The following is a 26,067-nucleotide window of genomic DNA, read 5'->3' as shown; positions in this document are numbered from 1 at the left end:
CTGTCTTCCAGGTCACTTATCCGTTCTTCTGCCTCAGTTATTCTGCTATTGATTCCTTCTAGTGTAGTTTTCATTTCAGTTATTGTATTGTTCATCTCTGTTTGTTTGTTCTTTAATTCTTCTAGGTCTTTGTTAAACGTTTCTTGCATCTTCTGGATCTTTGCCTCCATTCTTTTTCCGAGGTCCTGGATCATCGTCACTATTATTATTCTGAATTCTTTTTCTGGACGGTTGCCTATCTCCACTTCATTTAGTTGTTTTTCTGGGGTTTTGTCTTGTTCCTTCATCTGGTACCTAGCCCTCTGCCTTTTCATCTTGTCTATCTTCTGTGAATGTGGTTTTTGTTCCACAGGCTGCAGGATTGTAGTTCTTCTTGCTTCTGCTGTCTGCCCTCTGGTGGATGAGGCTATCTAAGAGGCTTGTGCAAGTTTCCTGATGGGAGGGACTGGTGGTGGGTAGAGCTGACTGTTGCTCTGGTGGTCAGAGGTCAGTAAAACTTTAATCTGCTTGACTGCTGATGGGTGGGACTGGGTTTCCTCCCTGTTGGTTGTTTGGCCTGAGGCAACCCAACACTGGAGCCTACCTGGGCTCTTTGGTGGGGTTAATGACAGACTCTGGGAGGGCTCATGCCAAGGATTACTTCACAGAACTTCTGCTGCCAGTGTCCTTGCCCCCACGGTGAAAGAGAACCACCCCCCGCCTCTGCAGGAGACCTTCCAACACTAGCAGGTAGGTCTGGTTCAGTCTCCCCCAGGGTCACTGCTCCTTCCCCTGGGTCCCGATGCGCACACTACTTTGTGTGTGCCCTCCAAGAGTGGAGTCTCTGTTTCCCCCAGTCCTGTTGAAGTCCTGCAGTCAATTCCCACTAGGCTTCAAAGTCTGATTCTCTAGGAATTCCTCCTCCCATTGCGGGACCCACAGGTTGGGAACCTGACGTGGGGCTCAGAACCTTCAATCCAGTGGGTGGACTTCTGTGGTATAAGTGTTCGCCAGTCTGTGAGTCACCCACCCAGCAGTTACGGGATTTGATTTTACTGTGATTGCTCCCCTCCTACCATCTCACTGTGGCTTCTCCTTTGTCTTTGGACGTGGGGTATCTTTTTTGGTGAGTTCCAGTGTCTTCCTGTCGATGATTGTCCAGCAGCTAGTTGTGATTCTGGTGTTCTTGCAAGAGGGAGTGAGAGCACGTCCTTCTACTCTGCCATCTTGGAGTCCTTATATTTAAAATGTATCTCTAATAATATCATATAATTGGGTCTTGTTTTTTATCTAATCTTTCAAAAAGAGATTAATTGATCCACTTATTTATAATGCAGTTATTGTTATGGTTAGGCTTAAATATATCATCTTGCTATTTGTTTTCTTTGGGTGACAAATTCTTTAGCTTTTATTTGTCTAAGGTGTTTCAATTTTACTTTCATTTGTGAAGGATGTTTTTATTGGTTATAGAATTCTAGGTTGACAGACTTTTTTTCTTTCAGCATGTTAAAGATGTTTTTTGGCTTTCATTATGTTTCATAAGAATCTAGCCATCATTATTAATGTTGTTTCCTTGAATATAATGTGTACTTTTCCTCTTCCTGCTTTTTAAGGCTTTCCCTTCATCTTTGATTCTTAGCAGTTTGAATATGAGATGACTACATTTGGTTTTCTTTGTATTCAACGTGTTTGGGGTTTACTGAGATTCTTGAATCTGTGGGCTGATATTCTTTCTCAGTTATGGAAAATCTTAGACTTTATCTCTTCAAATATTACCACATCCATTTTCACTTTTCTTTTGAGACTCCACTTATGGATATCTGTAGACAGATAATGTTCTACAAATGTCTGATACACTTCTGGTTTTTAAAACTCTTCTTCTTCTTTTTATTCTTTGTGGCTCAGTTTGGATAATTTTTATTGACTTCTCTTTAATTTCACTGATCATTTTCTCTACAGTATCCAGTCTGATACTGTGATTATCCATTGAATTTTTTATTTCATATATTGTACTTCTAAATTCTAAATGTCCTTTTTTTAGAGTTTCAATTTCTTTCTGCAGAGATTCTCCATTAAAAATCATTTTGTCTATTTTTTTCTAAACTATTTTCATTTTCATAACAGTGAAAGTCCTCGTGTGCTAATTTTAACTTTTGAGTGATTACCAATATGCTTTTATTGGCTACTTTTCACTGACAAGTGAGATCACATTTTCTCACTTCTTCACATTTTTGACTGTGTACCAGATATTGTGTATAAAATATGGTAGAAACCAAGACACTAATTTCACCCCAGAAAAGAATTTCCCTTTCTTCTGTGAGGAACCTAGTGTGATGGATGGTTTCCTTCAATATAATGAGGAACTGAGCTGTTGTAGACCTGGGTTGCTACTTTAGTTTGTTTCAGTTCACCTCTAATTTTAAGTGTTTGCAGGATGAAATTAGTTCCTCTCTGCAGCAGGGTTTTGAATCTAAGAACTGCGAGACTGTGTCATCTCTGTTTTTTTAGCTCCACCCTCACTTTCCATGATGCCACTTATTCAGAAAAAGTCCTATGGGGAAGAATTTATAGATGGCAGGGAATATTAAGTGTTTGTTTTTTATACTTCGATCCACCTTGTCAACAAAGGTAAGGCCATTGAGAGTTTTTGAATAAATTTTCCTTGTCACAGCAAAGTTCCCAGCCTTTACCAGGCTCATGACTTTCCTTGTCTGTCTCCTAGAATAGGCTAGTGCCCCTAGAAATAAAAGTGAGCTGTGGTTTCTGCTTACTTAGGAAGGGCTAATCCCTCGTTGGAATTTAGTTTACTTTGACTCATTTGCATCCAAACATTTCAATAGCTATAAAGAAAAATAAAATATTATTTTTTAGTTTATTCCGTGATTTTTTCATTGTTAAGGTGGGAATGATGACCTTTTGCAAACTTCTACATCCTAAACAGAGAAGGAATAGGAGAAATGTTTAGGTAGGTCAGAAGGACTGACCAGATTTTTCATTTCCAGAGGTCTTAGGTCTTTTTATCATAACAAACATGTACGATTTTAATTAAAGGTATAACATTTAGCTTGGGAAAATTAAAAATATTTGTCATTCTTGTAACTATGATGTTATTTCCTAATGCTAGTGACTTTTCTAAAAAAAAAAGGTTTCTTATTTTATAAAATAGTAGTAAAATTGGATTTGTTTCACTGAAAAATTTTTTAGCACTAAGATTCCAGGAATTTTCTTGTTTTACAAACCCAGAGACATTCTATATGGCCAACACACTATACAGTGGATGATTCCATGGGTGTCCACACATGGTCCATGGTGTAATGGCGGCCTTTGAGCTGTGCAATGTAGTGATTCTATATAACCCATAGGACAGTTATGAAAATCCAAAGACATATTGTATGTGAAGTGCCTGCCGTAAGTAGGGACTAAATAAATGCTTGTTACTTTCAATTCATACAATTTTTTGATGATAGTCATCTCATGTTTCAATAAAATATCATTTTAAGATTTATTTCAAACCACTGAATTGCTTCCCTAGTCAAAACCGAATTTATTGCATATTTTAAAATATTGCTTTGACTAATTCAATATCGAATTTCATAAATTAGTGGAGGTCCTTGTGATTGTGGGATAGGGTGTGTGCAGGGGTTATTCGATGTATATCCTCCAAAGAATACAGACAATAGATAAAGTCTGGCCTATCGTTGCTTCCTCGAAGTTACCACGTATTTGACTTGTTCAGAACAAATATGTTCAGAACACAAGTGATTTTGGAATTTGAGGTCTTTAAAAACATCACTAGAGAATCTTTAAAAAATAAACCTCAAGGGAATTTGCTTGCCTGTCCCAAATGTCTCGTCTCACTAAGGACAACAGTACTATAAAAACAGACAAGAAAATTAACATTTATTGAGCATCTGCTATCAACCAGCCATAGTGTACACAACGTCTCATCCGACCCTCACTAAACCTGATGAGACTGAGTCTCACTAACACGCCTTTTCCATGTTGTAGATTAAAAGAAGCAGTGGGGTTTTAGAAGGAGCAATACTTGTCCTGAGACCACAGAGCAAGTTATTAGCAAAACTAGAATTGAAACCCAATATTAAAGCCCAATGCCTCCATCTTAGTTTATATAAATAGAAAAAAATCCAAAATATTGGATTTGAAGTGTAATCATTTTCTATATGATAAAGCTCATAACTTCAAATAGGTAAGTTAGAGAACGGTAACATTTTCCCAATGAATTAATTTCTTATCAGACTAGAACTGATATGTGTTTTGTGGCATGTAGGTACCTAGTAAATTCTAGTTTGAGCAAATGAATGTATTATTATTATTTACACATTTAGGAATTTACATGTCAAACAATTTTTGTATTTTCAGATATTAGATTATGTTATTAAGGGTTTTCAAAACCCAATCTTTTCCAAAAGATTTCTTTGTTTTGGAGTAAAGAATTTGTAAATTCAAGTATAACCTGCGAAAGAAAGCTTCTCGAGGGCAATAGTACACAGCTGAGTACCTTGTCACAGCAGATACTTACTAATTATTGTTGATTGACCCAGTTTGACCAATGCACTGCCCAGTTGGTCAACAACTTGACTCTATGAAATGTGTTTCTACCACTCTATCTTTTGAACCCAAAACTATGCTGAAGGTTTTCAGTAGGAGTCCATTTAAAATTATATTTGTCAATAAGTATTCACTGGCTCCTTAAATTTAAAGGAACGGAGCTCATGATGTTGTCAAATCAAGGGATGAGTCTTAAAATATGAAGAATATGAATAGTTAATATTTGTTAGATACATATTTTGTGACGAACTTTGGGCTCTATTCTCTCCTATTTTATGAAAACAGCTCCCCTATATAGGTCCGCCCTTTGGTGGATATGGAAAGTAAGTCTTGCTCAGAATCACCTCAGTAGTAACTGGTGCATCTGGAACTTGAGCACATGCCAATCTGCTTACAAAGCCCATTCTTTTAACTTATAATGCTTATAAGGCTTAATTGTCTGGTTCTCAATCCTTCTTTGTCTCTCACTGACTGTTTGTCTTGGAGCAAATCGTTTAAGCTCTGTGAATATCAGTTATATCCATCATGATTGTAATGAGGGTCAAAATTTAAAAGTCCATCTGTAGCAGCATACCTTAGCTGGGTCATTAGGGTGGGTTTGTGGAGGTGGGGGACACTCTGCCTTAGAGATCCCCCATATTCTGTGCAGGTTATTTCCCTGTTATATTGTGTTTAGGGTATTTGATCTGTTCAGGGAAGTCCAGTGCATTTTAAAAAGGCTGTCATGCATTTTTCCAAAGATTAAATTCAGGTGGCCAACAGGCACATGAAAAGATGCTCAACTTTGCTAATCATCAGGGAAATGCAAATCAAAACCACAGAAGCTATCACCTCACACCTGTCAGAATGGCTATCATCAAAAAGAACACAAATAACAAATGTTGGTGAGGTTGTGAAGAAAAGGGAACCCTCCTACACTGTTGGTGGGAATGTAAATTGGTGCAGCCACTGTGGAAAACAGTATGGAGGTTTCTCAAAAAAACTAAAAATAGAACTACCGTATGACCCAGCTATTCCACTCCTGGGTATATATCCAAAAAAACCAAAAACACTAGTTTGAAAAGATACATGCATCCCAATGTTCATAGCAGCATTATTTTACAATTGCTAAGATATGGAAGCAACCTAATTGTCCCTCAACAGACGAATGGATAAAGAAGATGTGGTAGATATACAATGGAATACTACTCATCCATAAAAGAGAACAAAATTTTGCCATTTGCAGCAATATGAATGGACTTGGAGGGCATTGTGCTAAGTAAAATAAGTCAGACCGAGAAAGACAAATACTGTATGATATCACTTATATGTGGAATCTAAAAAATACAACAAACTAGTGAATACAACAGAAATGAAGTAGACTCACAGATATAGAGAACATACTAGTGGTTACCAGTGTGGGGTGTAGGGCGGAGCGACAGTATAGGGATGGGGGAGTGGGAGGTACAAACCATTGGGTGTAAGACAGGCTCAAGGATGTATTGTGCAACAAGGGGAATGTATCCCAATATTCTGTAATAACTGTAACTGGAAAGTAACCTTTAAAAATTGTATGAAAAATTTAAAAAATAAAAAATAAAAAGAACTCCCCCCTAAAATAAAATAAAATAGCTGTCATGGGGCCCAGAAACTCTGTGACAGAGACTTTGAGCTTTGTCCCTAACTAAGATTCACATATGTGCAGATCTATAGGATAGACTGGAAAGGTGCCCTGGAAGAAGACTGCTAAGAGAAACTCACCAAGAAGGAAGAAGTGTCGTAATTGAGTGGGTCAGACTGTGCATGTGAGGAGGGAGGTATAAGAAGATGTCTGTGTTCAGTCATGTCACCAGTATCCCTCTCTTCCACCCTACCCTGTCCCTGGAATGCACATGTGGTTTGGGAGAAAAATGTCTGTGCTACAGAAAAAAGACAATGTCACTGGTGGTCTAAATAGTCCTCTTGAGGAAACTCTATGAAACAGCTATTTCCAAGGTAGAAATCTTTTCTTGGGTGAGTGAGGACATAAGCAGCAGAGCTTGGAGTTCAGAGCCTCCTGCAGTGGAAATGGTGTGGACCCACCTCTGGTGCAGGGCAATGTGGTCTGTGGTCTATGAGTGGAAGGATCTGGAAACTGCAGGCAGGGACTCTGTTCACATGTGAGACAATGTACCTTTTCTCCCCATCGACCAAGGAACTCTGCCTGTGGAAGAGTCCTTCCCTAGAACCAATAACCTGTTATGGCCCAGGGATGTTCACACCCCTGGAAGATTCTCAGACTGACTGAAAAAAAATATCTCAAGAAAACGTAACTTGTGAGTGAGCCATTTTAAAATAAATTAAATTTTAAAAATTATTTTTTCATGTTGAGTTGTAGGAGCTGTTTATATATTTTGGATATTAACCCCTTATCAGTCATTTTATTTGCAAATATTTTCTCCCATTTAGTAGGTTGTCTTTTTGTTTTGTCCATGGTTTCCTTTGCTGTGCAAAAGCTTTTAAATTTAATTGGGTCCCAGTTGTTTATTTTTGCTTTTATTTCCTTTGTACAACACAGAGAATATAGGCACTATTTTATAATAACTATAAATGGTGTATAACGTTTACAAATTGTTAATCACTATATTGTACACCTATAACTTTTATAATATTGTACATCAACAATACTTTGATAAAAGTGCTAAAATTTAGGGGTATTATTATAACTATGATCTGTTTTCACTTAGTAGTAGAAAGAGCTTGGACCGTATTAATTTTATATATGGGAGCATTTTACAAACAATAATGTACTATAAAAAGGGCAAACTCATAACATTATTCAACAGGTAATTCTTTGTCTATTTGTCAGGCACCACGCTAGACACAGAGGCATAATCTGGTACGGGTGGAATATGTACACAGACGTTTGCAAGTATGGAGACAGGTGCTGAAATAGCAGTACAGACCAGGTACAGTGGGGCAGAAGAGGTGGAGAGAAGCCGGGGAAATCCCTAGAATAACAGAAGCTTCTCGGAGGAGATGGACTTCAGATGAGCAGGATTAAGGTAGGCGACCTAAACTGAGGAGGACATTTCAAAGAGAAGGAAGACCACGTGCCAAGATAAAGGACCGTCAAAGAGCATGACATCATCAGGGGTGTGCAAGGAGCTTCCTGCGCCCGGTGCCTCACACCATACCTGACACGTAGGACAAAGGTGGGGATAAAGGTAGAAGACGGCAGCCAGAATGTGGAAGGTTTCGTCGTGTGCCTTATTTCTGACATAATCCTGTAGATGATGAGACATCACTGGAGGATTCCAAGCAGGGGAGTTCCAAGGTCACACTGCATTTCTGAGATTGCACGGAAGGGTTGGAGCGCTCTGTGCCTAACAACACAGCAGCAGCCGTCTGTCCTCCACGCCCAGAGGAAGAGAAACTCTGGGGGAACCACTGTGCCCAGGGAAGGGCTCAGGCACTGTGAGGTGATGAGACTCCTCTTAGGGATGGATTCTTAGGAGCCTGCAGGAACTAGCAAATTCATTCATAAGCCAGCACAACTGTAAAATACCTGGGAGAAAAAAAGATGCACGCGAAAAGTATTAAACTGAGGAATCAAAAGAAAGCCTAAATGGAGAAAGATATTCTGTTCCTGGATGGGAAGACAAAATACCTAAATATTTCCAAATTCGCTAGAATAATCTATAAATTCAGTGTAGTCCAGATGAAAATTCTACAGGATTTCTTAAAGGAATGTGATAAGGAAATTTCAAAATTTATCTGAAAAAAAAAAATGAACAAAATTATCTAACAAAATTTTGAGAAATAAGATTACAAAAATTGCAATAAAGATATAGTAATTAAAATTTTATGGAAGTTGTATAAAAATAAAACAAAATCAGAGGAATAGCATAGAGTCTTGCAATAGACTCTTGTAAAATTGAACTTAGAATACGATCCACTCGCTGTGGAATGGATGGATTTTTCAATAAGTAGTATTGTGACAATTTGGTAAAAATAACAAAGTCAGATATCTGCCCCATACTATTAATTAAGTAAATTTTAACTTGGGTAAAGACCTAGCCAGTATGTGTAGCCCATGTATGTGTGCGTGTGCATATAGAGAATTAGAAGAAAATATATAGGTTTATGCTTCTTACCTTAAACTGGAAAAAGTTTTCTTTCAATAGTAAATAGAGCCCTATAGGGAAAGATTGCTATAATTGCCTACATCAAAATTTAAAATTTTAAACTTCATATAACCATCAGTGTAATAAACAAAGTTAAACATCTGTCACTGGACAGAGTGGAAGAAAATGGACAAACTGGAAGAAAGATTTTATAATATTTGAAACACTCAAAAGATATGTACCCATTATACATTTACAAAGAATCAGTAAGAAAAATACATTCCAAAAGAAAAATGGGCAAAGGATAGAAACTGGCTTTTCACGGGAGAGGAAATATAAATGTTCAATTAACAGCTGAAGTCAGAACACTAGTCATCAGAAAAATGCAAATTAAAATACTGAAATACCATTTTTCATCTATCAGGCTAGCAAAAGTACAAATTATCAAGTATTGTTGAACGTGTGGGAAAAATTACTCTCATTTATTTGATTATAGGGGTGAAATTGTCTAGCACCCTAGAAGGCAGGTGGGCAATTGCAAATACATTTTTAAAAACGGGACATAACCTATGCCAAGCATTTTCACTTCTAGATATTTTCCAGAGAGAAACAATTTCAAATGGGCGTAGAGAGGTATATAAAAGAATATTCATTACAGCATCGTCTGCAATAGTAAGAAATTAGAAACAACCTACATGTTCGTGGATGGAATGATGGCTAAATTAGCTGTGATATATTTATACATTGAAATAGAAGGCAGAAGCTACAAAACACTGAAAAAGCGAAATCTTCATACTATATTGGTGAGTAAAAAGAAGGAAAATATCAGAGCAACAGCTATAGAATACTGCTTTTGTCTGAATGTTTGTGTCCCCCCAAATTCATATGTTGAAACCTAACCCCTAAGATGGTATTAGGAGGCGAGGCCATTGGGAGGTGATTAGGTGATGAGGGCTCCAGGGAGAGTCCTCACCCCCTTCTGCCAAGTGAGGTTACAGAGAGAAATCTACAACCCGGAAGAGGGCCCTCACTCTAACCTGACCATGCTGCACCCTGACCTTGGATCTCCAGATCCAGAATTGTGAGGAATTTCTGTTGTTTATAAGCCACCAGTCTGTGGTACAATATTTTGTTATAGCAGCCCAAATGGACTAAGACAAATACTAATTATGTAAATATTAACACATAAAATATATTTTGAATATATATATATATATATATATATATATATATATATATATATATATATATATATGAAAACGCACAAAAAGTGGTCTCAAGACACAAGCCAGAAAAGAGTGGTTTTCTCTGAGGCAGAGCATATGAATTGTGGGGTTCTTTAAGAAAAACTTTTCTTTTTTTGTCTTGTTGAATGCATATAAAATGCTGATTTATGACAAGGAGATGGAGGGCATTCCCACCTGATAGTTGCAATACTTTTCTATGAAACAACAAGAAATATAACCTGTTGACTGCAAATAAATACCATTTTTATGGTGATAAAAGCTTAGAATGGCTTCTGTGGGACCCAAGGCCCCATCTGAGGTTAAAAACCTTAAGTTTGTAGGCACCAAACCACAAGGGTTTATAGTGGTACCCAGCAGCCATCGGCAAGAAGTGGTGAACTGGAAAAATGATAGATGGTTTAATAGGAGATGTGGTGATTGGTAGAGTAGATGGAGGTGAGGGTTTTGAGGATGCAAATAAGAGAATGGGAAGGATTTAAATTACAGGGTGAGGATGAGGGTCTAGAAGAAAAAGAGTCAAATAACCGGAGATCTTCTGAGGTCCTCTTTTCTAAATTGCCTGCTCTCATCATTCGCCCATTTTCTCCTGGTAGTCTGACTTTTTCTTATTGATTTGTGGGATATTAATCCTTTGTTATATGTCTTGTGACTATGCCTGCACTGCAAATTCAGGAGTGAAAAGGTGGAAAGGATGAGAGTTATGGTCAGAGAACCTGAAACTCTGGCTGAAATCCCAGCTCAAGGGAATGGGTTGCTGAAGTGAAATGAACATGAAATTCATTGACTTCTAGAACGAGAAGTTTTGTGACCAGGGAGTTGAGTGAGTTGTATATAAGAATTCAGAGGTTATTCTTGATGAAACTTGGAACTCTGGAGCATAAGATAAATGTCAAAGTCATAGTTGGGTTCATTAAGGGTGGAGGTGGGGGGAGATGGGAGAGGGAGTTTGGTGGGTTCTTTATACCCAGACGAAATGCCTCTGAAAGGAGGAGGGGCTTGCGTCAGGGTGGAAGCATCATGGCCTGGAAAGGAAAAGGGAGACCTATGAGGAAATATAAGCAGCTGGCTTTAGAGCCCTATGGGGTGAGATATGATGGAGAAAGAAACGGCTTCCATTTGAAAGTTCTGCTGTGGAAGTACGGTCTGTAAGGCAGGGACAGGTTTCAGCGACTCTTTTCTAGAGTCTCTGCATACTCATAATCCTACGGGTAAGATGACGGGCTGAGGATAAGATAGAACACATTTCAAATTTCACTGGTAAACGATGAATTGTGTGAGAACCTGTTGAAATTCCATCTCAGGTTTTTAATCTCTTATCTCTTGTCAATATAGAATTTTTCTTTATTGAACCAGAATCATTGGTTTTATGTTTGTGCAAATGCTGCTTCCTCTTTCTGGTTGTAGGTTGGACGAGGTTTCAATCAGGAAAAGGAGAAAAGTTAGAACTTGGCACACCGCATAGTGATAAACTTTAAATCAGGAGACAGATTGCAAGGATGTTATTTGAATTTTTACCTTACAAAATTTTAGGTCCACCCAACTAAGTGTTTCATTAAATGTGTTTCCTGTTGAGACCACTCCACAGCTCCATATTTGAACCCTGGCCCTTTCTTCAGCTTCTAAAAGCCTGTTGGTAGCACAGAGGTGTCAGGAACTAACATTTGGGCAGCCAGGGAGAGCCGTATGTTATCCTGCTTTACAAGATGATTAAATAGACATTGACTGGTTCTATCATATTCATTTCATTTTGCTCAGTCTGGTTGACACTGACAAGCTTTCCTTGAAAGTTAAATTAGGTCAAAGATGAAAACATCAGATTTCTTTCCAATAATATTTTAACTTACTCATAATATCACTGATGATTCAGAAAATTAAACTTTCCCTATACTGATATAATTTTGGCTTGCAGTACTAATAAATATGATTTTTGTTAAGATTGGGGGCCAAAACATTTTCTAAGAGTAAGCAATACCAATATTGCAAAAAAAAAATCAACAGGAAAAAAAGGATTTTTAAGAAAGATTCACATATTTATGGGCAATATTTCAGTCCATCTCTGATTTAGTCTTGGGCACTAACCTTTGGATTTTCCTCAAGTAAACTGCTTTTTCATTGTTCCTTTTAATGGTATCATCATCCTCTCATTGTCTAGGGTTAAATTACTACAGCTATATTTTACTTCCTCTGCTTGCTACTCCCATTTAAACTGGCAAACCCTGCATATTCTACAGGTATTATATCTTTCATATTGTTCTTTTCCTCATCATTTCTATTTGCATAACTTGAATTCATGTTCTCATTTTCTCTCCTTAAAAGCCACAGCAAATAATAACAATAGCCCTCTTAATGATATCATTTTCCATTTTCCCTCCTTTATTTTATACATCTTTTTCTACAGATTTAAGTTCAAATTCTTTAATATTTACTCATTCAACAAATATTCATGGAGTTTACATTCTAATAGGGAAAGCAGGACTAGATCTTTAAAAAAGTAGACAAATAAATGGCAAGTTAATTTTGGAAAGCAATAAGTGCTATGAAGAAAAGGAAACTGTAGAATGAAGAAGATTGGCAAGGCGGAACTAGAGGCAGGTTGACTGTGAAACTAATAAAGCTAAAGCCAAAGGGTCCCTCAATTGCAAAGACCCTTTCACAAGTCGTGGGGAGCCCTACAAATGTGTTCACATGGTCATATTTATCAAAGTAAGATGTTTTACCCAGTTAGTTAACATGCTGTCTCATTCCACTGTCTCTAAAGAGGGCCTCTCATACTCTTTATATTTTGGAGTCAAGCCTAGGTAGGGGACCAATTAGATGTGTCAATCAGGAAGAGCCTTACCAAGAGAGAACACAATGACATGATAGAGTAGCCATTTGAAGACATGGAGCCAGAATTTTCCAGGCAGAGGAAATAGCAAGGCAAAAGTCCTGAGCAGAACTGAGGTTGAACCAGTGTGTCTGAAGCTGAATAAGCGAGGTGCAGAGTGGGGAGAAATGAGATAAGGAGACAGCCAATGGCCCGGACACACAGGGCTTTGCAGACATTATAAGGAAGTCGGATTTTATTTCAACTGCAATGTAAAGATGATGAAAGATTTTAATCGGTGTTCCACAATATAATTTAACTTCAAAAAGCTTATTCTGATTTCTGTGTGGAAGGAGATTGCAGAGGGGAAGAATGGGAGCTGGGAGACCAGTTAGCAGCCAAGGCAGTACTTCAGGCAAGAGATTAGGTCTGCTTGGACTAGGCTGGTAGCACTGGAGAGAGATATTCAGAATTTATTTTCAGAGAAAAGTGGGCAGGAATTTTCAGTGTAATTGAAACAAAGATGAGGGAAAGAAAGGAATCAAAGGGAACTCCAGGGTTTTTTGACCTCACGTGTAGATAGACAATTATACCATTTACTAAGAAGGAAAAGATTGAGAGCAAAGGTTTCGGGAGTAGATGGAATCAAAATCTCTTTTTTACCATATTGAGGTTGTGATTACTATTAGCCATTGAAGTCAGCTTCAAGGAGGCAGTTAGATATCAAATTTCGAGGTTAGTGAAGAGGACCAATAAAGATAGAATTCGCAATAGTTGGCATGAATGTATTATTTAGTGTCATGATATTTAGAGTGGAATCATTCAAATGCCTGTGCAATCTGCATTATTTCCCACTATTTATACCATGATCCTTAAAATGAAACTTTTTCTTTTTCTCAGTATTCTTACATTTAAACAAAAACATCCTTCCATTTGATTTCTTTCTTTCTCTAAACATCCAGATTCTGTACATCCTTCAAAAACTAGCTCCGACATCCACTTCTACATTTACTTAGCATGAGCTCCCTTCCCAAAGCAAGTATCACTTCCGGTGAATCTATGTAGAATTTTATCTGTACCCTCATTTTCTACTTGGGCTTACAGTGACTTGTTGTACTGTCTTTTGTCTCCTTAATACATTTCACTTCTGGAGTACATAGTTTATATCTTTTTCATGGTCCAAATGATCTGGTGTGCCTTGCACATGACAGACAATCAGGGGCAAAAAATTGTATCTATACACTATTAGTGAATGAAATTAAGTGAAAGCCCTTATTTAGCCTGAGTTTTCTAGGCCTTTGCTATTGTATAGTTAGAGTCAATACAGAATTTTATCTAGGCTCCTAAAATTCCTTTATGGTGATTATTTATTCAGTACTTGCTCTAGATCAGGAGCAAGATTTCCAGTCTTAAAAATGTTATTTGTAGCCAGATATACTATATTTACGACACATAAACTATTTCCCTTTTTATTAGCTTAAATATTTAGAAATAAACATACCATTTTTGAGTTCCTAAAGTTTTTCAAAATCACATTTATTGAGGTATAATTTATGGGTACAGTTTGATGAGCTTTGATCTGCTTTCTGTTACTATAGATAAGATTTGTCTTCTTTGAATAATGTCATATAAATGGAATGATGCAGCATGCAATTAGTTTCTTGCTGCTTTTGCTCAGCATAATATTTTTGAGATTTGTCCTTGTTGTTATGTACATTAGTATTGTTTTCTTTTATATAGTATAGATATATCACATGTCCATGTACTTGTTAGATATTTAGGTTGCTGGCGGGTTTTGGCTTTTGTTTTCTGTTGCTGTGTGGCACATTACTGCAAACTCAGCAGCTTCAAACAATGCACATATTCATTACCTTACAGACTCCTGGATCAGGAGTCTAGGCACAGCTCAGCAGGGCTCTCTGCAAGGCTGTAAATAATGTATCTGCCAGGACTGGGTTCTCATCTGAAGTCTGGACTGGGGAAGGACTGTCTTCCAAACTCAGTCAGGTTTTGGGCAGAATTCATTTCCTAGCAGCTGTAGAAGACATGATGGCTTGCTCCTTGGAAGCCAGAAATGGAAAGTGACACTTTCTGTATAGAGAGTCTGCTGTCAAGGTGAAATCTTATATAATGTAATGTAATCACAGGAGTGATATGGCAATATTTTGCCATGTTTCATGGGTTAGAAGCAAGTTCCAGGTCCCACCTACACTCAAGAGGAAAGGATTACTCCAGGGCATGAACGCCGGCCACCTTTAAGTCCACCCTCCACATGGCTATTGTGAATCAATTTGCTATGAATGCTTATATACAAGATTTTGGGTGGACATACGTTTCTGTTTCCTTTGGATAAACACCAAGAGTGGAAATGCTGGGATAAGTGGTAGGAGCATATTTAATTTTTTAATAACCTGCCAAGCTATTTTTGAGAGTGGTTTTGCCATTTTAAATTCCTACCAAAATGTATAGGGCTTCCAGTTATTCCACATTCTTACCAACAGTTGGTAATGTCAGTTGCTTTATTGTTAGCCCTTCAGTGGGTGTGTAGTGGTATCTCATTTTTGCTTTTACTTTCCCTTTCTTTAACAGTTAATGATTTTGACCATTTTCTAATGTGTCTATTGGCCATCCGGATATTCCTTTTTTGAGTGTCTATTCAAATCTTTGGGGCTTCTTTTTGTTGGGTTCTTTGCATTAACATTTTTGATACAAGCCATATGTCAGAAAAATATACTGTGAACATTTTCTTTGTTGTTTTCAAAGAGCAGAAGGTTTTAATTCTGAAATCTATTTTATTGTTTTTTTTCTTTTATATTCTGTGCTTTTTGCACTCTAAGTAATCTTTACCTACCCCAAGCTCTCAAAAATTTCTCCTAAGTTTTCTTCTACAGGATTTATAAATTTGTCTTTTTTGTTTGGTATATAATCAATTTCAAATTAATTTATATATAAGGTGTAAGGTAAGAGTAAATTTTATTTTTTTTCATATAAATATCTAGTTGTTTCAACATATTTTTTTGATAAGACTATTATTTTATCTTGGCTCCCTTGGCAAAAATTGACCATATATGCCTGGATCTCTTTATACTGTTTCATTAATCTACATATCCTTATGACAATACACCAACGTCTTGGTTACTGTAACTCTGTAGTAAATCTTCAAATCAAGTGTTTTAAGTTCTCCAACTTTCTGCTTCTCTTTCATGATACATTGGCTATTTTTGAAAATCCTTTTTATTTAAATAAAAATTTTAAAATAATTTTGTCAATTTTATTTTAAAAAACTGGCTTGGATTTTGATTAGGATTTTGTTAATCTATAGATCAATTTGGGAAAAATATTCAGTGTTCAGATCCATGAATATGGTATAACTGTCCATTCATATAGGTCTTCTTTAATTTTTGTCAGCAATGTTTTATATGTATGTTTAAGTGTATAGGCTCCTGTACACCTTTTTTGGTTAAATATATCCTTAAATTTTTGTGGTTTTGGACATTGTTGTAAATGGTATTTTTGTTGAAATATTCCATTATTCATTGCCTGTATATAGAAATACAATTGACTTTTATAAATTGATTTTGTGTCCTATGAACTTAATAATTCATCATAATTCTTGTAACATTTTAATCTTTCCCTTAAAACTTGTTATAATTCACCAGTAAAGCCATCTAGGTGTTGAATTTTATTTGGGGGAAAGGTTTTTAATACAAATTAATTTTCTTTAATAGATAGAGAATTTTTCAGATTTTAAATTAAGTTTTAGTTATTTGTATCTTTCAAGATATTTGTCTATTTCATATAGTTTGTCATATATTGACATAAAGTGGTTCATAATACTCTATTACTATCCTTTAATATCTCTACAGTCTGTAGTCATATCTCCTCTTTATTTCTCATATTGATAATTTCTGGTCATTCTTATTTCAAAGAATCAGCTTTTGGTTTTATTAATTTTCTATATTGTCTGTCTGTTTTCTGTTTCTTTGTTTCACTTTTTTTTATTATTGTCTTCATTCTACTTAAATTTATAGATTTCTAAAGTTGAAATATAGATCACTGCTATTGAACCTTTTCTTTTCTAATATAAACATCTTATATTCATGGCCCAGCAGATGTTCAATCATGGTGAATGTTCTACCTAGATTCTCTATAATTCAGCTTCGGGGTAGATTGTTCTGTTAAATGTCATTTAGGTCAAATTGGGTGATGGTGTTGGTTAAGTCGTCTAGAGCCATTTTGATTTTCTGTCTGTTTTCTTTCTTTCAGTTATTGAGAAAAGAATGTTGAAATATCTAACTGTATTTGTGTCAGTTCTTTTAGTTTTTACTGTAACAATTTTGAAGTTCCATTATTAGGTGCATACACATTCAAGATTGTTTTTGTCTTCTTGATGAATTACCCTTTATCTTTATGAAATGTTCATCTTTACCCTTGGTAACTTTTCTTGTTTTGAAGTTTTCTTTTTTAGATGTTAATATTGCCATTCTAGCTTTCTAATAATTAGCATTTGCTACATAGCACATATTTTTCCATTTTTCAATTTTTAGCCTAATTGTGTCTTTACATATAAAATGAGTTTCTCATGATAGTTTGTGTTGGAATTTGCTCTTTTGTCTTATCTGACTAATTTTTTCCTTTTAATTGTGCTTTAAATCATTACAGGTAAAATTATTATTGCAATAATTATTGCAATGATTTTTTAAATAACATTATACTACTTCACATATACCATAAGAATCTTTTAGAAATATTTATTTATTTAATCAATTTATTTATTTTTTGGCTGCATTGGGTCTTTGTTGTGGCACGTAAGCTTTTTCTCTCTAGTTGTGGTGTGCGGGCTCCAGGGCGCGTGGGATCTGTAGTTGTGGCACACAGGCTCTGTAGTTGTGGCACGTGGGCTTAGTTGCCCTGTGGCATGTGGGATCTTAGTTCCCCTACCAGGGATTGAACCTGTGTCCCCTGCATTAGAAGGCGGATTCTTTACCACTGGACCACTAGGGAAGTCCCAAGAATCTTACAATAATATACTTCCATTTCACCCCTACCATCTTTTGTGCTATGGTTATCATATATATTACTCCTACACAGATCATAAAACCTACCATATATTGATTTTATTTTTAAGCAGTTATCTTTTCAATAAGTTAAAAATTAGGAAAAATTTAAAATATTTATCATTTCTATCACTCCACATTCCTTTGTGTTGATCCAAGTATCCTCCTGGTATCATTTTCTTTCTGTCTAAAAAACTTCTTTTCATTCTTCTTGTAATATGGGTCTGCTAGTGATAAAGTTTTTTTTTTCTTTCTCTGAAAAAGAAACTTCATTTTGGCTTCATATTTGAAAGATTTCTAGATTAACATTTTTTTTTTCTTTCAACACCTTAAAGGTGTCTCATTATATTCTGGATTTTATGTTTCTAAATAGGATATCTGCTGTATTGCTTATATCTGTACATCCTATGCCTCTTCCCCACTATGGTTGCCTTTAAGAGTTTCTCTTTATGAATGGTTTTAAATAATTAGATTATGATATACTTTGATGTGTTTTTGTTTGTTTATTTGTTGTTTGCTTTAACCAGTTTAGAATTTGTTGAGCTTATTTCAACTGTAGGATTGTAACTTTAATCAAATTATGAACATTTCACCCATGATTTCCTCTTTTTTTTTTTTTTTTGTCTCCCCACTCTCCTTATCTATTAGGACTCCAATTGCACAAATGTTAGATTGTTTATATTGTCCCAACGTTGGTAAGATTCTGTTTGTTTGGGTCTTTTTTTTGTTATTGTTGTTAAGTCATTTTTTTCTCACTGTGCTTTATTTTGGGTAGTTTTATTGCTGTATTTACAAGGTTAGTGATCTGTTCTTTTGAAGTGCCTAATTTGCTATAAATTTCATCCAATGAAATTTTTATTGCAGATATTCTATTTTTCATTTTTAAAAGTTCCATTTGTTCCACTAGGTTCTGTCCTCATTAAGCTCATCTTTTTATTTTAATCCTTGAGCATATTTATAATAGCATTTATAACATCTGTGTCTCCTAATTCCATAATCTCTAAGATTTCTACATCTATTTCTACATCTATTTCTATTTTCTTAATTTTCTCCTTTTTTATGAGTCACAGTTTTTGCTATTTCAGATACCTACTAATTTTTGATTGGATGCTGAACATTATAATTGTACATTTGTGAGTACTAGATTTCCTTGAATAGCTTTAATTTTTTTTTTTAATGTGTTTGGCAGGCAGTTAAGTTACTCATAGATCATCTTGATCATTTTGAGGTTAGGTCAGGTCTAGGGTTGATGTTACTCTAGGTCTTGTACTGTCCCACTACTGTGGATTGATTTGGTTGGGAGTTTCTACAGAAGGTTCTACATATTCTATGTCGTATCTCCAATCTGGATGGTGAAAACTTGAATGGTTTCTGTGCTTGTGTGAGCTCTGGGATTTGTTTGGTTTACAGATTTTTGGTAATATTCTTTCACCAGATGTTGTTTTCAGTCCAGCATGATAGACTTTTGCTCTAAACATGCACAGACTGGCAATCAGCCAAGGAGTCAAGTGAATACCATGGAGAATTCTGAGGCTCTTTCTTGGAATAGCTCCCTCCTCTCAAGTAATATGACCCATAAATTCCAGCCACTTTGACACAACTGCAAACTCTGTCTTCTCCACTCAGCATTCTTTGCTTAGCTTCCCTACTTGTGCTAAAATCTTGGAAAATCTCTCTAGGTAAAAAGCTGGGGCAATTGTAGGATTCATTTCATTTGTTTCCCCTCCCTCAAAGATCACAGTCCTGTGCTGCCTACTGTCCAATATCTGAAAATAGTGTTTACTATATTTTGTCCAGTCTTAAAATTGGTTATGGTAGAAAGATGTGTCCAGATCTGTTTCTCCCTCATGAGTGGGAACAGAAGGTTTTCAATGTCTTCGTTTCTGAACAAAGGTTTTTAATGCCAGAATGTCTTTAAACTGGGGGATCTTTTTTTTTAAATTATATATATATTTTTAACATCTTTATTGGAGTATAATTGCTTTACAATGTTGTGTTAGTTTCTGCTGTAAAACAAAGTGAATCAGCTATATATATACATATATCCCCATACCCCCTCCCTCTTCCCTCTTGCGTCTCCCTCCCACCCTCCCTATGCCACCCCTCTAGGTGGTCACAAAGCACCGAGCTGATCTCCCTGTGGTCTGCAGCTGCTTCCCACTAGCTATCTATTTTACATTTGGTAGTGCATATATGTCAATGTCACCCTCTCACTTCATCCCAGCTTACCCTTCCCCCTCCCTGTGTCCTCAAGTCCATTCTCTACATCTGTGTCTTTATTCTTGTCCTGCCCCTAGGTTCTTCAGAACCACTTTTTTTTTTAGATTCCATATATATGTGTTAGCATATGATATTTATTTTTCTCTTTCTGACTTACTTCACTCTGTATGACAGATTCTAGGTCTATCCACCTCACTACAAACAACTCAATTTCATTTCTTTTTATGGCTGAGGAATATCCCATTGTATATATGTGCCACATCTTCTTTGTCCATTCATCTGTTGATGGACACTTAGGTAGCTTCCATGTCCTGGCTATTGTAAATAGTGCTGCAATGAGCATTGTGGTACATGACTCTTTTTGAATTATGGTTTTCTCAGGGTATATGCCCAGTAGTGGGATTGCTGGGCCATATGGTAGTTCTATTTTTAGTTTTTTAAGGAACCTCCATACTGTTCTCCATAATGGTTGTATCAATTTACATTCCCACCAACAGTGCAAGAGGGTTCCCTTTTCTCCACACCCTCTCCAACATTTATTGTTTGTAGAGTTTTTGATGATGGCCATTCTGACTGGTGTGAGATGATATCTCATTGTATTTTTGATTTGCATTTTTCTTATGATCAATGATGTTGAGCATTCTTTTGTGTGTTTGCTGGCAATCTGTATATCTTCTTTGGAGAAATGTCTATTTAGGTCTTCTGCCCAGTTTTGGATTGGGTTTTTTGTTTTGTTGATATTGAGCTGCATGACCTGCTTGTATATTTTGGAGATTAATCCATTGTCAGTTGCTTCGTTTGCAAATATTTTCTCCCATTCTGAGGGTTGTCTTTTCATCTTGTTTATGGTTTCCTTTGCTGTGCAAAAGCTTTTAAGTTTCATTATGTCCCATTTGTTTATTTTTGTTTTTATTTCCATTTCTCTAGGAGGTGGGTCAAAAAGGATCTTGCTGTGGTTTATGTCATAGAGTGTTTTGCCTATGTTTTCCTCTAAGAGTTTTATAGTGTGTGGCCTTACATTTAGGTCTTTAATCCATTTTGAGTTTATTTTTGTGTAAGGTGTTAGGGAGTGTTCTAATTTCATTCTTTTACATGTAGCTGTCCAGTTTTCCCAGCATCAATTATTGAAGAGGCTGTCTTTTCTGCGTTGTATACTCTTGCCTCCTTTATCAAAGACAAGGTGACCATATGTGCGTGGGTTTATCTCTGGGCTTTCTATCCTGTTCTATTGATCTATATTTCTGTTTTTGTGCCAGTACCCTACTGTCTTGATTACTGTAGCTTTGTAGTATAGTCTGAAGTCAGGGCGCCTGATTCCTCCAGCTCCTTTTTCTTTCTCAAGATTGCTTTGGCTATTCAGGGTCTTTTGTGTTTCCATACAAATTGTGAAATTTTTTGTTTTAGTTCTGTGAAAAATGCCATTGGTAGTTTCATAGGGATTGCATTGAATCTGTAGATTGCTTTGGGTAGTATAGTCATTTTCACAATGTTGATTCTTCCAATCCAAGAACATGGTATATCTCTCCATCTGTTGGTATCATCTTTAATTTCTTTCATCAATGTCTTATAGTTTTCTGCATACAGGTCTTTTGTCTCCTTAGGTAGGTTTATTCCTAGGAATTTTATTCTTTTTTTTGCAGTGGTAAATGGGAGTGTTTCCTTAATTTCTCTTTCAGATTTTTCATCATTAGTGTATAGGAATGCAAGAGATTTCTGTGCATTAATTTTGTATCTTGCTACTTTACCAGATTCATTGATTAGCTCTAGTAGTTTTCTGGTAGCATCTTTAGGATTCATTAAGTATAGTATCATGTCATCTGCAAACAGTGACAGCTTTACTTCTTCTTTTCTGACTTGGATTCCTTTTATTTCTTTTTTTTGTCTGATTGCTGTGGCTAGAACTTCCAAAACTATGTTGCATAATAGTGGTGAGAGGGGGCAACCTTGTCTTGTTCCTGATCTTAGAGGAAATGATTTCAGTTTTTCACCATTGAGAATGATGTTGGCTGCGGGTTTGTCATATATGGCCTTTATGATGTTGAGGTAAGTTCCATCTATGCCTACTTTCTGGAGAGTTTTTATCATAAATGGTGTTGAATTTTGTCAAAAGCTTTTTCTGCATCTATTGAGATATCATATGGTTTTTATTCTTCAATTTGTTAATATGGTGTATCACATTGATTGATTTGCGTATATTGAAGAATCCTTGCATTCCTGGGATAAACCCCACTTGATCATGGTGTATGAGCCTTATAATGTGTGTTTGCTAGTATTTTGTTGAGGATTTTTGCATCTATGTTCATCAGTGATATTGGCCTGTTGTTTTCTTTCTTTGTGACATCTTTGTCTGGTTTTGGTATCAGGGTGATGGTGGCCTTGTATAATGAGTTTGGGAGTGTTCCTCCCTCTGCTATATTTTGGAAGAGTTTGAGAAGGATAGGTGTTAGCTCTTCTCTAAATGTTTGCTAGAATTCGCCTGTGAAGCCATCTGGTCCTGGGCTTTTGTTTGTTGGAAGAGTTTTATTCATAGTTACAATTTAAGTGCTTATGATTGGTCTGTTTATATTTTCTATTTCTTTCTGGCTCAGTCTCGGAAGGTTGTACTTTTCTAAGAATTTGTCCATTTCTTCCAGGTTGTCCATTTTATTGGCATATAGTTGCTTGTAGTAATCTCTCATGATCCTTTGTATTTCTGCAGGGTCAGTTTTTACTTCTCCTTTTTCATTTCTAATTCTGTTGATTTGAGTCTTTTCCTTTTATTTCTTGATGAGTCTGGCTAGTGGTTTATCAATTTTGTTTATCTTCTCAAAGAACCAGCTTTTCGTTTTATTGATTTTTGCTATTGTTTCCTTCATGTCTTTTTCATTTATTTCTGATCTGATCTTTGTGATTTCTTTCCTTCTGGTAACTTTGGGGTTTTTTGTTCTTCTTTCTCTAATTGCTTTAGATGTAAGGTTAGGTTGTTTATTTGAGATTTTTCTTGGTTCTTGAGGTAGGATTGTATTACTATAAACTTCCCTCTTAGAACTGCTTTTGCTGCATCCCATAGGGTTTGGGTCATCATGTTTTCATTGTCATTTGTTTCTAGGTATTTTTTGATTTCCTCTTTGATTTCTTCAGTTATCTCTTGGTTATTTAGTAGTGTATTGTTTAGCCTCCATGTGTTTGTATTTGTTACAGTTTTTTTCCTGTAATTTAAATCTAGTCTCATAGCGTTGTGGTTGGAAAAGATACTTGATATGATTTCAATTTTTTAAAATTTACTAATGCTTGATTTGTGACCCAAGGTATGATTTATCCTGGAGAATGTTCCACGAGCACTTGAGAAGAAAGTGTATTCTGTTGTTTTTGGATGGAATGTCCTATAAATACCAATGAAGTCCATCTTGTTTAATGTATCATTTAAAGCTTGTGTTTCATTATTTATTTTCATTTTGGATGATCTGTCCATTGGTGAAAGTGGGGTGTTAAAGTCCCCTACTCTGATTGTGTTACTGTCGATTTCCCCTTTTATGGCTGTTAGCTTTTGCCTTATTTATTGAGGTGCTCCTATGTTGGGTGCATAAATATTTACAGTTCTTATATCTTCTTGGATTGATCCCTGGATCATCATGACATGTCCTTCTTTGTCTCTTGTAATAGTCTTTATTTTAAAGTCTATTTTGTCTGATATGAGAATTGCTACTCCAGCTTTCTTTTGATTTCCATTTGCATGGAATATCATTTTCTATCCCCTCACTTTCAGTCTGTGTGTGTCCCTATGTCTGAAGTGGGTCTCTTGTGGAAAGCATATATACCGGTCTTGTTTTTGTATCCATTCAGCTAGTCTATGTATTTTGGTTGGAGCATTTAATCCATTTACACTTAAGGTAATTATCGATATGTATGTTCCTATTACTATTTTCTTAATTGTTTTGCATTTGTTATTGTAGGTCTTTTCCTTCTCTTGTGTTTCCTGCCTAGAGAAGTTCCTTTAACATTTGTTGTAAAGCTGGTTTGGTGGTGCTGAATTCTTTTAGCTTTTGCTTGTCTGTAAAGGTTTTAATTTCTCCATCAAGTCTGAATGAGATCTTTGCTGGGTAGAGTAATCTTGGTTGTAGGTTTTTCCCTTTCATCACTTTAAATATGTCCCACCACTCCCTTCTGGCTTGCAGAGTTTCTGCTGAAAGATCAGATGTCAACCTTATGGGGAGTCCCTTGTATGTTATTTTTTGCTTTTCCCTTGCTGCTTTTAATATTTTTTCTTTGTATTTAATTTTTGATAGTTTGATTAATATGTGTCTTGGCATGTTTCTCCTTGGATTTACCCTGTATGGGACTCTTGCTTCCTGGACTTGATTGACTATTTCCTTTCCCATATTAGGGAAGTTTTCAACTATAATCTCTTCAAATATTTTCTCAGACCCTTTCTTTTTCTCTTCTTCTTCTGGGACCCCTATAATTCGAATGTTGATGCATTTTATGCTGTCCCAGAAGTCTCTGAGACTGTCCTCAATTCTTTTCATACTTTTTTCTTTATTCTGCTCTGTGGTAGTTATTTCCGCTATTTTATCTTCCAGGTCACTCATCTGTTCTTCTGCCTCAGTTATTCTGCTATTGATTCCTTCTAGAGAATTTTTTATTTTGTTTACTGTGTTGTTCATCATTGTTTGTTTGCTCTTTAGTTCTTCTAGGTCCTTGTTAAACGTTTCTTGTATTTTCTCCATTCTATTTCCAAGATTTTGGATCATCTTTATTATCATTACTCTGAATTCTTTTTCAGGTAGACTGCCTATTTCCTCTTCATTTGTTTGGTCTGGTGGGTTTTAAACCAGGGGATCTTAATAGAGCATATTTAGAGTATGTGTCAGGCACTCCTTTGGTTGTCTCAAGAATATTTTCTTGTATGTGCTATTCTGGTTCCCATTTACAGACTGAAAAAACAGGAGAAGTCAAGTAATTTGCCCAAGATCCCACATCTAGGAAAGGGCACAGGTGTCTCTCACACCTAGCACAGCCTGACACTAGTCTGTACTCTTCATTGGCACTGTCATGGTATAGCGGGTTTGTTTTACTGCCTTGGGCATGTCTTATAAGTGAAAGAAATAAACTTTATTAATGATTTACAATAAAAACAGCAGGTTGTTTTCAAAGTTATCTCTTTTTTACTTTCATATGATTCGTACATGGTATTTTTTTTGAGGGGCATACAAGGAGTGATGTTATATTTAGGAGTCTATTATGGTTACATGGAAATTTTTCCTGCAAAAATATCTCATCTTTCATGAGTGACCTCTGGGAAATGGTTGTGAACAACTATTGTAAACTGTAAGTGTTATGGATAATTAATCAGAAGTTTATAGCTGAAAGAATAACAGATAAAAAAAGTGAGAATCCAAGAGCAACATAACCAAACAACAAAAGATACAATACTAGGTGTTGAAGGTTGAAATAAATCTGGGCAAGTTCTTATTTATTCAGGGAGCAACAAACTCACATGAGCTATTTTTTTTTCTGGCAATGGAGTTTGAAATTCTCCTTTGTCTTTCTGAAAATTTCCTTTCTTACTCTTGAACATCAAATCCTCATAGACATGAGATAGTCATTTTCTAAGCTTCTCCTTTGAGGTCAAAATAAAACTTTTCTGTCTGTGGTTTTTAACAAGGAGAGAAGTGGCAATAAACAGAAGTAAGAGTCTAACTACAATTATTCTCTTTATGTAACTGTATTTTTCTTCTTTAATTGTATTAAATTTAAAACCTTGTGACTGTAGTCTTGTGACTCTATGATAAATTTGCCAAGACTCCATGCAATTTTCTAGAAGGGAAAGTGAAGGTGTAGTCTCCTGTCGTCTTCATCCAGGTAACCCATTAAGCAGACTGAGGGTCTGGTGAGAACTTTCAAAGACAGGATCACAGTTTAGAGCCATAAATGGAACTGAAGTGTTTGCCCAGCTGGAAACTGTCTGTGTGCAGTTTATGTCACGTGGCCTGATACAAGTTTTAACTGAACGGTTCTGTCTTCCCAAGGTTTATCTGTGGTCATGATATCCCACAAGTAAAATATAAATGTTATTAAGGTGCTTTGAAACATATCCCACCTGGCTGTAGTCCTAGGAGCCAAAA

This window comes from Eubalaena glacialis, chromosome 17 (assembly GCF_028564815.1).
Source record: "Eubalaena glacialis isolate mEubGla1 chromosome 17, mEubGla1.1.hap2.+ XY, whole genome shotgun sequence".
NCBI lineage: Eukaryota > Metazoa > Chordata > Mammalia > Artiodactyla > Balaenidae > Eubalaena > Eubalaena glacialis.
This window is presented reverse-complemented; position numbering follows the sequence as displayed.